General features: G+C 35.0%; 1 protein-coding gene across 10 annotated transcripts in view; it reads left to right on the top strand.

The window, feature by feature from the left end:
• R3HCC1L (R3H domain and coiled-coil containing 1 like) overlaps positions 1-14,905 on the top strand; it is a 93,021-nt gene that overhangs the window by 41,828 nt on the left and 36,288 nt on the right. The window contains exon 1 of one of the 10 annotated variants that reach the window (XM_047702349.1): positions 14,499-14,511. The exons of the other annotated variants lie outside the window; for them this stretch is intronic. The gene's annotated coding sequence lies outside the window, so the exon portion shown is untranslated. Of the gene's footprint in view, positions 1-14,498; positions 14,512-14,905 lie in introns of those variants that run through there. 10 annotated transcript variants of the gene reach the window in all.

The raw sequence follows: 14,905 nt of genomic DNA on the forward strand, positions 1-14,905 counted from the left end.
TCTGAAAAAAAACCCTTTTTTTTTTTTTTTTTTTTAAATTTGGAGACTTCATTCCTCAGGTAGTAGCCCATAGTAACCAAGTAAAAGAATTTTGTAATCTAACTTTGATATCAGAACACTGAGTACTCTATACAAGTATGTAAATGGGTTTTAACTGCTGCATTCCCAAGATCATGACCCAGTACTCCAAAGTTATATGTGTCCATTGTTGAAAAAGCAGAATTTAGGTATTTGTGAGTAAATTCAAGCGACTGAGGAACTGATTTTGTAATCCTGAACTTTACTAAGGTACAAATAACTTTCAAGAAAGATGTTGAATATGTGAGCTTGATTTATGTATAAATACTGAGGCTCACAGTACTTTAGCTGTCCTGAGGTGAATAATTGAGCTCTTCATAATATTATATTCTACTTAACACAGCCCTTATGTTTCACTTGGCTTCTGGGATACTACATGCCTCTGTTCCTCCTGTTTTCTTCTTTATTCTCCTTTGCTGGCCACATCTCCTCTTCCTGACATCTAAAGGTCATAGATTTCCCCCATGACTCAATCCTCGTGGCCTTTTTTCTCTGTCACTCCCTAGGTGGTAGTCTTACCTCGTTCCTTGGCTTGAATCCTTATGACAGTGACTTGCAAAATTTTATCTCCCAATTCTTGCACCTCCCCTGAGCTTTAGACTTCTATTTCCAGTTGCTTCCTTAGAAACTATATAGGATGACCAACAGACATTCAGATTTAAAATGTCCAAATCACAACTCTTGATTTCTCTTTTCCTATTTCCTTCCCCCAGTCTTCTGTAGCTTAGTAAATGTAACTGTCTTCACCGAGGTTGATCAGACCAAACTCTCCAAGTGACTCCTCTTTTCCCTTCACATCCCATACAGTCATTCCACCAAGCCTTTGTTAGCTTTGCCTTCAGTATATATCATTACTCTGGTTACTTCTTGTGACCTTCTCTGTTGAAGGAGACATGCTGCATGCCTATTAGTTATTAGACTTTTTTTTTTTTACAGATTTTCCTTCTTCTACTTTTACCTTTATAGTCAGTTCCTCACATTTCTGCCACAATGATCTTTAGCAAAGGTGAGTCAGATCGTGTCATTCTCTTGCTGAAACCTTTTAGTGATTTTCAACATGTTCAAAATAAATTCCAGAGCTCTTGCCTTGGCCTGTGAGCCCTACTTGTTTTGGCCTTTAGCTATCTTAGAGTCTTCTTACTTCATTGTTACTATACCTGTTTTCTTGTTATACCTTGAATGTTTCAAGCTTGTCTTGTCTCAGTGCTTTTGTACTTGTTCTTCTTTTTTCCTAGAATTTCTCTTTTCCCTAGATAATTCGTGTGACTCACTGACTCAGTTCAAGTATCAGTTCAGGTACTAACTCCTCAGAGTGGTCTTCTCTGCTTTACTCTATGGTTTTGCCTTCTAAAATAGCCACAGACCCCATCACTCTATATCTGTGTTCCTGCCATTTTACTTCATTGCATTTATCAGCATCAGAAGTTAAATGTTTAAACATTTATTTCTTTTTAAAATTAATTTTTTATTTTTTATTAACATATAATGTATTATTAGCCCCAGGGGTACAGGTCCATGAATCACCAGGTTTACACACTTCACAGCACTTACCATAGCACATACCCTTCCCAATGTCCATAACCCAACCACCCTCTCCCTCCCCCCTCCCCCCAGCAACCCTCAGTTTGTTTTGTGAGATTAAGAGTCTCTTATGGTTTGTCTCCCTCCCAATCCCATCTTGTTTCATTTATTCTTTTCCTACCCCCAAACCCCCTATGTTGCTTCTCGACTTTCTCATATCAGGGAGATCATATGATAGTTGTCTTTCTCTGATTGACTTATTTCGCTAAGCATAATACCCTCTAGTTCCATCCATGTCATCGCAAATGGCAAGATTTCATTTCTTTTGATGGCTGCATAGTATTCCATCGTATATATATACCACCTCTTCTTTATCCATTCATCTGTTGATGGACATCTAGGTTAAACGTTTATTTCTTATCTCCACTACTACAGCGTAAGCTCCATGAGGCCAGAGACTTTGTTTTGTTTGTTGTTGTGTTCCTGGTGCCTAAGACGGGATTTGTCACATAATAGGTTTTCAGTAAATGTTTGTGGAATGAATACATACATGTATGGGGCCCCAGATCTCAACTGGAGGTTAGGGAAACATCATCTGTCAAGAAGTCTCATTTGCCATGATTGGACAGGTATTCATTTAGTGTCAAATGTACTGTTGTGACATTGTAGACACAAAGATAGAAAGACATTAGCCCTACACTGAAGGAACTTGATTTTTAGAAGAGAGCCAGATATGCAAACCCTAACTATAAAAGCAATATGATACTGGTTTCATAAAGGTATAGGTAAAGGTGTATAGTGGGAACTTACTGGTAGTACCAGAGTATATCAGGGAGAGTCAGTGATGAAGTTGCAGAGGAGGTAACCTTTAAGGTGAGAGTTGAAAGACGAGACCATTTAGGCAAGCAGCCAACAGAGAAGGTTGTAAGTCTTAAACCACAGAGATGGGAGAAGGCAGCTGGGCATGTTTCTAGTCATACCAGGGTATGGAATTGATGGAATATAAAGTCTGAAATTAGGAGTGGCTGGAGATGAAACTAGGCAGATAGGTAGTTCTAGGGGTCGCAGTGAAGTTACAGCACATAGGGGCAAATATGCTGCGCAGGATGCTCGACAGTGTGTATGTGGTAAGGAACCATGGAAGAATTTTGTACAAGGAAATGGCCAAATCTAATTTGTATTTTGGAAAATTACTGGAAACAGTGTAGAAGTAGAATGAACAGGGCTTGGTAACCGATTGAAATGTCAGGGATAATGACTTCCAGGTTGCCGGTGTGACAACTGGGTTGACAGTGATTCCATTCACCCTGCTATGAGATTGGGAACTGAAGAGCAATGAATCTTTCTGAGGGGATGGCTAGAATTTAAAAGTATATCATTATTTTAGTGCTCAAAAATCTGTTAGTTTACTTGTGCCACTTAATATATTTTACATATTACCTTTTATTATAAACATTATTAAATTTACTTTTAAGATATCTTTATTTCTTACAAATGGACATACATGATGTTCAACTGAAAGATTTTGGCATGTCTTAGTTTTGTCAGTTTGTAAGTAGACCAGTGAGAATAAGAATGCTCTTGATAGAATAACAACACAAAGGAAGCTTTATTATTATGTAAAGAAATAATTCTAAATCTAGGGCCCTCGACAGTTTTAAACATAGATGGAAAAAATGCACCGAAATTTGAGTTGAGGATAACTTTTACCATATAGTTAATGTTGTTTAATCAGTCTTATTTTCTGATTTGTGAAATATAAGTAGACTTTACTTCTTTTGATGCTTTATTTTTTTGATCATTGTGAACTTACGGAACGTTAAAGTATTTCATGTGTGCAGAGATAATAAGCTTATCTACACATTTATGTTTTAGCTGATTTCTTGGTTTGGTGTATTACTTTGTTGTAAGTGGAAAATTCTGAAACAGGTAAGACACAAGAGGAAAAAGAGACTGTTATTGTGGTCTTAAGGTTATGGCAAGATTTTAGACCAGTGCTGTTGCATTAAATATATAGCACAGCCCACAAATATAAGCCTCATCTGTAATTGTAAATTCTGTAGTAGTCACATTTAAAAATACAAAAATAAACAGATGAAGTTAATGTGTTTTATTTAACTCATTATATTCAAAATAGTATCACTTCAACGTATATAAATTTAAAAATATTAGTGAGATATTTTCTTTTTATTTTTTGGGGGGTACCAGGCCTTTGAAATCCAAGGGGTATTTTACATTCATAGCACATCTCAATTTAGATTGGCCACTTCTCAAATGCTCAATATCTACATGTGGCTAGTGGTTATGTATTGGACAGTGTTGTTCTAGATCATTCTTAGACCAAAGAGTAGAAGTTGGCTCAGCATTCTGCAACATTTGAGGGTATCTTTCCAACATCAAGTAATTTATATGCCACTTGTTTTATTATACTGTCAAGTATATTAAAGAAGTCGCTCTTTTCTCCATTCATCATTTTCCTACTTGGGAGTACTTTTGTCCAATAAAGATCTGTTTATCAATTTTCATTATCTTTGCTTTGTCCTACAGCAATTCATGGTAATGTCCTCTTACACAAAAACAACAGCATATCTTTAAAATTTAGGGATTTTGTTTTTATTACAAAAAAATGTAATTACTGTAACAAATTCAAACACTATTAAGGTATGTGTATGAAAAGATAATTAATCCTTAGTTCTTTTTCATCTGTCGTTTTCTGCTTTCCAAGAGGTAACCACTGTTAACAGTTTAGATGATAGTCTTTCTCCCCTTAGAAATATACATTTATGACGGGCACCTGGGTGGCTCAGTGGGTTAAGCCTCTACTTTCCGCCCAGGTTGTAATCTCAGGGTCCTGGGATGGAGTCCTGCATTGGGCTCTCTGCTCAGCAGGGAGCCTGCTTCCCCCTCTCTCTGCCTGCCTCTCTGACTACTTGTGCTCTCTCTCTTTCTGTCAAATAAATAAATAAAATCTTAAAAAAAAAAAAAGAAATACACATTTATGAGAAGTTTTAGGTGAGAAAATTGTTACTTTGAAAATACCTCTTAAAGTAATGAAAAAAAGATTTGGTAGTGACAGTTTTCTAAAATAAAAACATTTATTTTACCACATATTTAATACAATTTAGGTTTTCATTATGGCTGTCCTTTAACAAAGAATGATATATTTTGGTATAATTTTTCCACTAAAATTGTGTGATAGTCTAATAGTATCCTTCGCTTTGGTTGATTTTCTTATTATCATTACAGAGTAGACCTATCACATTGGTTTAGGAAAACCGTTGAGAGCTTTAGCAGTTTCTCAAGGGATTTTTCTTAATCCCTTGACATTTTCTTTCTTGTTTCCTGTTCTGTCATCATCCTTGTTGCATTTTCCCTTCTTCAGTTTTTACTGGTTTGATTTAGCCAGATCTTCATTCCCTGAGGGTTTTGCTGTGAGAAGAACACTTCCTTCAATATTATTTTCGTAGACTTCATGAAATCCTACATTTTTTCAAGATTTGTATTTTCACTTTACAACTGAGTTGGATTGTGTTTACTTTGAATTATGGGATGTTTACAACATGAGACTTTTCGTGAGATAGTGGTAGACAAAACCAGGATATATAGTTGGAGTAGGTGTTAGTGTTAGGTAGAAATGGGTTTTATAGGTGATCAAGGCACATTTTGTATATTGTAATAAGGGGTTTTGATTCTGTCTGCGAACTTGTAACTTAAGGAACTCAACTACCTATTTAAATAATAGCTAACTTTCATCGAGACTTTACCATGAGTGGCAAATTTGTATACATGGATCATTTTATTTAATCTGTTCTGTGTGCCTATGAAATAAGTCTGTTATTATCCTCTGAGTAAACTAAGGCTTAGAGTGGTAACTTTTGCCCCAATAAAGTTAGTTGTCCAAGGAAAGGGCTAATCAAGTGTGGGGCTGGGATTCTAACCCGGGAAACACAGCCTGTATTGACTGTTCACTAGTATGTGTGCGCACACGTGCACACATACATGCACACACACTTGTGCCAAAAAGAAAAAATGATTGGATTATAATTTTCTTTTTTAACTTAATATTATGTTTTGGATATAGGTCCATTTATGAATGAACCATACTTTTAAGGAGTTATTCCTGTTTAGATTGTTTACAGTTTTTGTTTATTTTTTATATTGCTGTTGCTGCTGTTCTTGAGAACCAAGAAGCTTAGATTGTAATAGCCATGTGGGAAATAGGAGTGGAGTCACTGGGCTTAGGAGAGATGAGTTAGAAACTGAGTTTACCCCCTAAAGCCTTAATACTCAAAAGGTTGTGCCCCACTCAGAGGATAGACTAGAAAAAAAAATTAGGGTTACAGAAAGAAATTGAGAAGCTTTTCTGTTTTCACCTGGGTTCCGAGTGAAGTGGAAAAGGTCCCTGAGATTTTTTGTAGCTGCTGTGGTTGGTGTTTCATAGTTATACCTACTGAATGGTCCAGAAAACCTCAGTCTTAAAATTGGCATTAATGTAGAACCAGTCCGTAGAGGAACACTTGTAGTCTCACTTATTAAATTCCCATAGATAAAGCCCCACTGGTGTTGAGCTCACTGACCCAAAGTTAGAGAAGATGACGATGAAAGACCATTCCTTAAGCAAAAGTCAGTGATACAAAACACAGCAGAATTAAATCCTCAAGAATTTTTGAAAGTAGAACTGTTAAATAACAAATATTTGGTATTATAAAAATTAATAAAAGAAAAAGCAAATGCTACAATTATAATAAATATAATAAACATTTAAAAATAAAATGGAAATGTTTAAAAATGATAAAAGATAAAAGAAGAAAACAAACATCAGAACAACATCAACACAGCTGTTAAAAAGACATAAGATCAGGAGGGGTTGGGGGGTGATAGGAGGTAAATATAACTTCTGTGACAAAACCTTAGTCATACAAATTTAAGAACTGGATACGGTAAAATACAGAACAGGCAAATTTGGAGAGAAAACTAGTGATGGGGAAGGTGGATCTGAAGGTATTGACTTGAATGAATAGAATTGGTAAAAAGACTCAGAGCTAAAATACTCAAATTCAAGAAGCATAGTCTTGTTCTAGGAGAAAAATAATACTAAACACATACTTAAACACATAGTAGACACTTGAACACCAAATACTTAAGAGACTATTTTAAGAACATCTTGAGAATAAACAGATATTACCTACAAACCTATGACAGACTGACAACACATTTCTTAACAGTAACAATGGAAGTCAAAATCCATTAAAGGATGGGAGCAGTGTAAAGATATTTTTCAAACAAAAACTAAGAGTACATATGGAAGGCATTGTGAAATAAAAAACATTGTATGGTTGTGTAGGAGACAAATACAAATAATGGTTAACTTTAGATATTTAGATAAGCACTCATGTTAAAACACTAACAGACTAGAAATAAGATTTTAGAGCCTTTAGAGCAGTAGGAAAAAAAAAAAACTTGATCAACCTTAAAGAAAGCAAGAAAATAAGAAAATTATAAAAAGTAGGATAAATGAAAAGGAAGCACAAAATAAAAAGGTAGAAATACTTCCAGATGTATCCATAATTGCAATAAATACAAATGGACTAAATTCTCAATTAAAAGACTGACATTGACAGAGTGGGTAAAGAATGCACTGTTAAGTTGTATTCGTTTTGCAAAGGACGAACCTAAAACATGGTGAGACAAGTTGAAAGTAAAAAGGCAAAAAAAAAAAAAAAAAAGGTAAAAAGGCAAGATACCTTATGATACCAATGAAAGTTACATAGTTATATTCCTTTTATACAAAAGCCACTTTAGTAGGGCTTGCTGCATAATGGTAAAAGTAACCATTTACCAGGAAAGAAGAAGAATTCTAAATATAAGTGATAACATCAAAAATTATATAAAAATATAAAAAAATAACATACAAAAACAGAGAAGAAACCATTAAATCTACAAACAGGTACCTTATATATATATCTCAGTGATTAAGCCAGCAGATAATAAGTAAGATATGATTTGAACAATGCTTTAATAAACATGATTTAATAAACACACACACAATACCCATGCTTAATTAAGTGGACAGAAAATAAGTAAGGATACCATTTGAATAATACTTCAGTACATTTGATTAATGATTTCACACATAGCACCCCAAAGTTTAGTAGGGATACATTATTTTTAGGCACAGATGAGACATTTACCAAAATTGACCTTTTACTAAACCATAAAACAAAATCAACACATTTTGAAGAATTGATCTCATTTTGACTACAATGTAATTAAGTTGGAAATCAACTTAAAAATAAAATAGATATATTGGCAGATACTTCTGAATAACTTAGGAGACAGAAAAATCATAGAAATAGGTATTTTTGTTATCCTTTCTGGGAATCAAAAAGCTTGTGAGATCTAAAAGGGCTTAGACACAATGACCAACTCAGTAGCAATAAACTCATGTTAGTGCCCAGATTGTAGTTTTAAAATACTATTTTTTATTAAAATGAACTAGGGCTTCTTGAAAAATGTGGCTGATTCCAGCTCTAGGTCGGCCATAGTAGGACATCTTGTCATAAAAAAAGGAAAAGAAGAAACTTCTTTTCACAGTTTGACTAACTCTTCTTGTCAAGAGACAGCTTGAGATTATGTAAAAAGGGCCATTGGCCAAGATAGTTTGAGCTTCAAGAAGAATATTGCAGTGGATTGAAACACATTAAGTTAAAATCAACAAAATGTTGGTCACCTTTGGAAGATGCCATGGAACCAGTTCATTCAGAAGCTGGTAAAGTATTCTGTGTTACCCATATAAACTACCTCAGAGTCACAAAATAGTGGATGAAAGTTTATTATAAAAGAATTTTAGCTAATAAATACAAAAAGAACAATAGCTAGAATGTCATCATTGTGTAAACCCTGATGAAATAGTATATCTTGGCACTATTCATCAGGGGTTGCTAAAACCATTGGGTGACAGTCTGATACAAAGCTTTATGGTGAATGGTTCAGGCTGACAGTACACGAACCCATTGATCAATGTTAACATTACAAAAAGGAGACAATCAGATATTATAGCTTTCCAATGTGATGTGATAGGAAGTTCATTGCACCATTTAAGACATATTTTTGCTATAAAAAAATTAAACCCAAATCCTGTCAAACCTCTAGATCAACTGCTGCTTTATAGGAAATAGAGAGACTATATATAAGAATTTATTGAACAATACTGCAACAATGTAATCAGCAAACTCCAGAATATGGGAAATTCTATAGGACAAATAGCCCAGTTTCTTTAACAAATGAATGGCAAGATAGGAAAACAAAAACAGATTGACAGGCACCTATAAATTAAAAGACAGCATATAGATCTTTTTGGATCCTGATTTTAACAAACCAAGTGTTCAAAAAAGGCACGCTGTTGGCAAAATTTGGGCACTGGAAATGTGATGATATAAGGAAGTATCCACCCCCCCATTTTAAGGTGTATATTGGTATTATGATTTTGTTTAAAAAAAAAAAAAGTCGAAATCTTTTAAAGATAGATACCGAGATACTTAAGGATGAAATGAAATATTTGGGAACATGTGCACAGATAAAATGAAACACTGGCCATGATTTGAAGCTGAGGGATGGGTATTTGATAGTCACTATAAATGTTTTCTTTTTATATATGTTTGAAAATTTTTGTAATTCATAAGTAATAACAGCAACAACAAAAACTTTAGAATATAGCTAATAAAGTCACTAACTTGGGAAGTTAATCAAAGAAGAACAGAATTGTCCCAAAGAAAATTGAAGGAAGAAAATAATAAAGATGAGAGCTGAGAGCAGAAATTAATGATACGGAAATGATACTGAGAAGATCCTTTTTCTGTTTATTAACATATGTGAATTGATTGTGCCTTGCCTCCTTCCCAAAGGAATGTGAGATGACTTTAAAAAGGGGCAGAGAAATAAATATTACCAGACATCTGGGATGGGTTAATCATTGTGTTTGTATACCCGACTTAATTCTGGTATCTTCTGGAAAAGAGCAGAAAGGGACATGTTTGCTATACCTACTAAAGGGATTATGTTAACTTCATCTGAGTGACATGTCTTTTCCCCTTTTTCATACATGTGAGGTGGGGTAAGATGACAACACCTTTGATCTGCAACATTTTCTCTATCTACCAACTGTGAAAACAGATTTTAACATTGAATTTTAACTTAGGAAATCTTAGCTTTTGTGGTGAGTGAAGATAATGTGGTTTACTTCTGCTTTCAGGAAAAAAGCCAAGGATTGACTAGTAAATGCGAAGGGACTTTCAGAGTTTGGAAGATCATTTTGCAACCATCATAATAAAGATTGGATCAGATTAGAATCATTAGTGGATGCTAAATCTAGGGATGCTAAATCCTTTGATGAGGAACAGGATATTCGCGTGCTCTTGGAGGGTTACCCCACGACTGCTTTTAGTTGAAAGGGAGAAAATACACAGTAATTACTCAGTAGAGAAATTGGACAATACCTTGACCACAGGTAATCAAAATAAAATCCCCAGTGAAGGAGAGATGGGAATCGTGTGCCTCCAGATGTGATGCCCTGAAAAGGACATTTGACCCTCTGTGTACTATTCTGAGAATATATAACCTAATATGGGTGAAAATGTATAACCTGAATCTAATCATGAGAAATGTCAGACAAACCTTAAATGAGGGATGTTCTATTAAAAAAAGGGTGGGAGGGGGAGTAGTTTTCCAAAATGTCAGTGTCATAAAATACAGTGAAAGGCTTTGGAAACATTCTAGAAGGTAGGAGGCTAAAGAGATGTAAATAAATGCATTACCTGATTCTAAACTGGATCCATTACTGGAGAGGGAAATATGCTCTAAAGGACATTACTGGATCAGCCAACAAAATTGGAATGCCTATGTTTGATTTGATAGAACTTCCATGTTAAATTTCCCGACATTGTTAACTGTATAATATGCCTGCTTATAAAAAATATACTCTGAAGTATTTGGAGATAAAGGGCCATGTTGTCTGTACTTTGCCCTCAGAAAGTTCAGAAAAAAATTCATGTGTGTGTGTGTGTGTGTAGAGAGAGTGGGAACATGCATGATTGCAAATGATAAGCAAATGGGGTAAAATTACCAGTAGATAAATACAGGTAAAAGATGTACAGGTGCTCTCTGTATGTAGTATTTTTACTTCTTTAACTTATTTGTGAATATGAAATTATTTCCAAGTAAAAAGGCAAAATATATGCTGTTGTTATGATGCATTTTAATGAGCTAACAAAGTGATAGTGCTTAATTTGTTCTCGAAGAATGAATAGTCTACATGCCCATTAGGCAGTTTCTCTCAAATATTAGATTTCCCAAGTGAGCCATTGGTTAAGTACTGGATCAAATCAGTTCATGGTTGAATTAGCCAATGAATGCCCTAAGTGCCAGTATTCTCTATTGTTGATTGAAGAGGGATCCATATGTTTTATATGCCAAACATGGACAAACAGCATTAAAATTCTGTTAAAAAGATGTAAGAGCCTGATTTGTTTTGTGCTAGTTCACTTACTCATGAAGATGGGGTGGAGAGGTACTTTAGGAAATACTGATTATTTTTTTTCAAGGAATATTTGAAACCATAGAAGTAATTGGACAGGTTCTCACATATGATCCCAGTGTTCCGAAGTATAGTATAGAAAATGATGGTTTGACTTAAAATATTTTAAAGGTATATGTTAGCAGTTAGCTGCCCATCATTAACAGATGAATCTTTATCTCTTTTAGATAATATAATTTTAAACAGAATTGCATGCTGATGGCCATTCCAGGATAAGTTGACTGCAAAATACACCCCAAATAACTGATTCTCCACTTCAGTTAAGAAGGAAACTGGAGGGACGCCTGGGTGGCTCAGTTGGTTAAGCAGCTGCCTTCGGCTCAGGTCATGATCCCAGCGTCCTGGGATCGAGTCCCACATCGGGCTCCTTGCTTGGCGGGGAGCCTGCTTCTCCCTCTGCCTCTGCCTGCCATTCTGTCCACCTGTGCTTGCTCTCTCTCCCTCTCTCTCTGACAAATAAATAAAAAATCTTAAAAAAAAAAAAAAAAGAAGGAAACTGGACCAATAAAAGCATGTGGAATATTGTAAAAAAGTTAAAACCATGTTAAAGAGAGAAATGAAACATCAAGTGCTATGAGTAAATACTGAGTGGGAAATTTTTAATCTAAGTTATTTTTTTAAAATTGTTTATGATAGGCACCTCTTCTCTCCTTGTTCAAGGCCTTTCGTGCCTATAGTTGCAAAAGTTCACAAAAACACACCAAGGCTTTAAACTGAATTGGCATTATCTTGAAAGTCCACAAGATGGGGATGCTCCTCTTTTTTTGTAGGTCTGTGTTTTTATGAAAGAATTGTTTTAGCCAGTGGTATATTGGAGAATCTCTTACTGGCCTGAGAGCTGACTATTAAAATTTTAGGAATTATGCAAACTGATGGTTAAACAACAGCCATCATTAAAAATTAAATTATATAGCTTGTTAAATAAATGGCATGTATAAAAAGGTAGTAGATACTTAAAATTCATCACTTCCTAATTATTTCACTATATTTTACTATGATTTATGTTCTTGAAGCTATTTATTAATATTGTATCTTTCGGTTGAAGTACTGTATTATGGTGTGCTACTGTGTGTCTTTTCCCAGCTCTCTTTTCAGTGATGTTACAGTGATAGCTTGAAATTAGCTATGGTGGGAATACTTACATCATAGAGTTATTAGGCAAATGCCATAAATCCGGGCTTGATTTATTGTTTATTGCTTGTCTAGATGTAAGGTGAGGGAGAAAATGCTAATAATGTAAACTTAAAGGTGTCATGTCTTTAGCTATTACATTGTACATAGCTCAAAAATTTGAAAATATATTTTGCAGTTCAAAAATGATTATCCACTTCAGCAACGATGTTACATTGTTGACATCATTGATGTAAGTGAAAATATCAACCAGTACTTGGAATTCCATGTGGATATGTATTTAGCTGGTTGCTAAACATGTTTCAGCACATTGCTGGTCATGGCATAATTGAGTTCAGTGTGTTGGTAAGAAGTGGATGGTATAAATTTTTTATGCTTTTTTTCAGCTTTAGGAAATCATATCATGACATGTGGGCATTAACTAAGAAAAAAGAAAAGTTGAGTTTTAAAAGTCATTAGCTATAGCACAAATAATTTTAAATTTGAAGCTTTTGATTATATGTCTACTGTAGAACAGAAATAGAATCATAGAATTTCAAGTTCAAAGAATGCTTAAAATAAATCCAGACCCATTTACAGATAGAAATTCTTTTCTCTAGTGTATCAGTCAGTCATCCAGACTATAGAGATGGAGCTCATTACCTGATAATAGTGTTGGAGAGCTCTTAAAGTTCTGTATATTGAGCTAACCTATGTTTTCCTTTAATTTCTACCAGTTGGTTCTGGTACTGACTTCTGAGAAACACAGAAGAGAACATTTATCTCCTCTGTAGAACAGCCAGCCCTTCAGGTATAAAGGTAGTTTGGATGTTTCCATTTAGACCTCTTTGGGCAAGAAGTATATCTTTATTTAGTTCCCTTTTTTTTTTTTTTTAAGATTTTATTTATTTATTTGACAGACAGAGATCACAAGTAGGCAGAGAGGTAGGCAGAGAGAGAGAGAGAGAGAGGAAGGGAAGCAGGCTCCCTGCTGAGCAGAGAGCCCGATGCAGAGCTGGATCCTAGAATCCTGGAATCGTGACCTGAGCTGAAGGCAGAGGCTTTAACCCACTGAGCCACCCAGGCGCCCCTATTTAGTTCCATTAATTGTATTTTGTGTGGTGTTTTTTCTGAGCTCTATAATCTAAGATTGTGAAGCCTTTAAATCTTTTTCTGTGCAAATTATACACAAGTCAAGTGTTGGATTGTTTAATTTCTTTTTAAATCAAAGTAGATCTTTGTACTTATTCCTATTGCTTTCAGCACAGCATTCCAGATTGTAGAAATGATATTAAATTGTAATTTTACCATTTTTGGTATTTATTAATCATATTGACTTTATGTCAGTTGCAGGTTTGATAAGCAGTGTTTATTGTTTATATTCAAATTATTATTTAAAATGTTGAATTTCAAAGGACTATGGGGACACAGATCACCTTCAAATAATCCTAAGTTCTCTTTTACCTATTATTTTTTGCTGTGGGTGCTACTAGTTCTATTAAGTAGCCTACATTTTCCGTCTTATATGCAGAAGTTCATCATGATGTATATTGTCAGATGCTTTGCTGAGATCAAGACACATGATGTCTGTGGGATCTCCACCAATGAAATACACTTCAGTACTTCTGTTTTTGAAAAGTAGGCATTTTCCAAAATCCTGGCATGTCTAAATGTTAAAGTTCTGTTCACCCACAATCGGAAAGATAGAAAATCCATCATGAATTGTGGGTTAGATAATAATGAACATACCAGAAGAGAAAAGGGATAGGAGAATTCCTGGGAACACTTGATGGTCAGGGTCATGGTATATACCTGGGCTGAAAAGAAAAAAGCCTGTGCTTTGAGAGCCCAGCATTTTCACTGAGCAAGTATTCTGGATCAGGTGAGAATTTAGGGGTATGGAAATAGTTTCTCTCTTGTTATCTATTTGCTTTGACGTGTATGGTGAACTCTTAACAATAAGTACTTCTGAGTATATAAGGATATTTCTTTGCTGTGGAGTGCACCTCCTTATTCTCTTCGTTGTGGATACACTAATACTTCATAGTTTTATTTTGAAGATTAAAAGAACTCAATATGAAGTTGACTGGCACATTCTCTTGTATTTTTCTTATAGTAGATTTAGGTTTATTTAACCATTTGTTAAAATTTTTTCCCTTTGTTAATTTCCATTGACCAGCCATGGTGGAGGTTGTCGAGCAGTTACTAATGTGAGTTGTCTTATTCCATTTCTTTTCTTTTCTTTTCTTTTTCTTTTTTTTTAAGATTTTATTTATTTATTTGAGAGAGAGAGAGAGCACGAGAAGGGTGAGGGTCAGAGGGAGAAGGAGACTCTCTGCCGAGCAGGTAGTCTGATGTGGGACTCGATCCCTGGACTCCAGGATCATGCCCTGAGTCCAAGGCAGTCGCTTAACCAACTGAGCCACCCAGGTGCCCCTCTCATCCCAGTGCTTGGTCTCCACTCTCCTTCCTGCTGATGCTGTTTTTTATTGCTACTAGAGGAAAAATTTATAGTAGGTCATTTGATTAAATAGTAAACATCTTCTAGAAGGCAGTCCTGGATTAGTTGTCTCATTTTCTCACCTACATTTGAGTTATTTTTAA

This window comes from Lutra lutra, chromosome 14 (genome assembly GCF_902655055.1).
Source record: "Lutra lutra chromosome 14, mLutLut1.2, whole genome shotgun sequence".
NCBI lineage: Eukaryota > Metazoa > Chordata > Mammalia > Carnivora > Mustelidae > Lutra > Lutra lutra.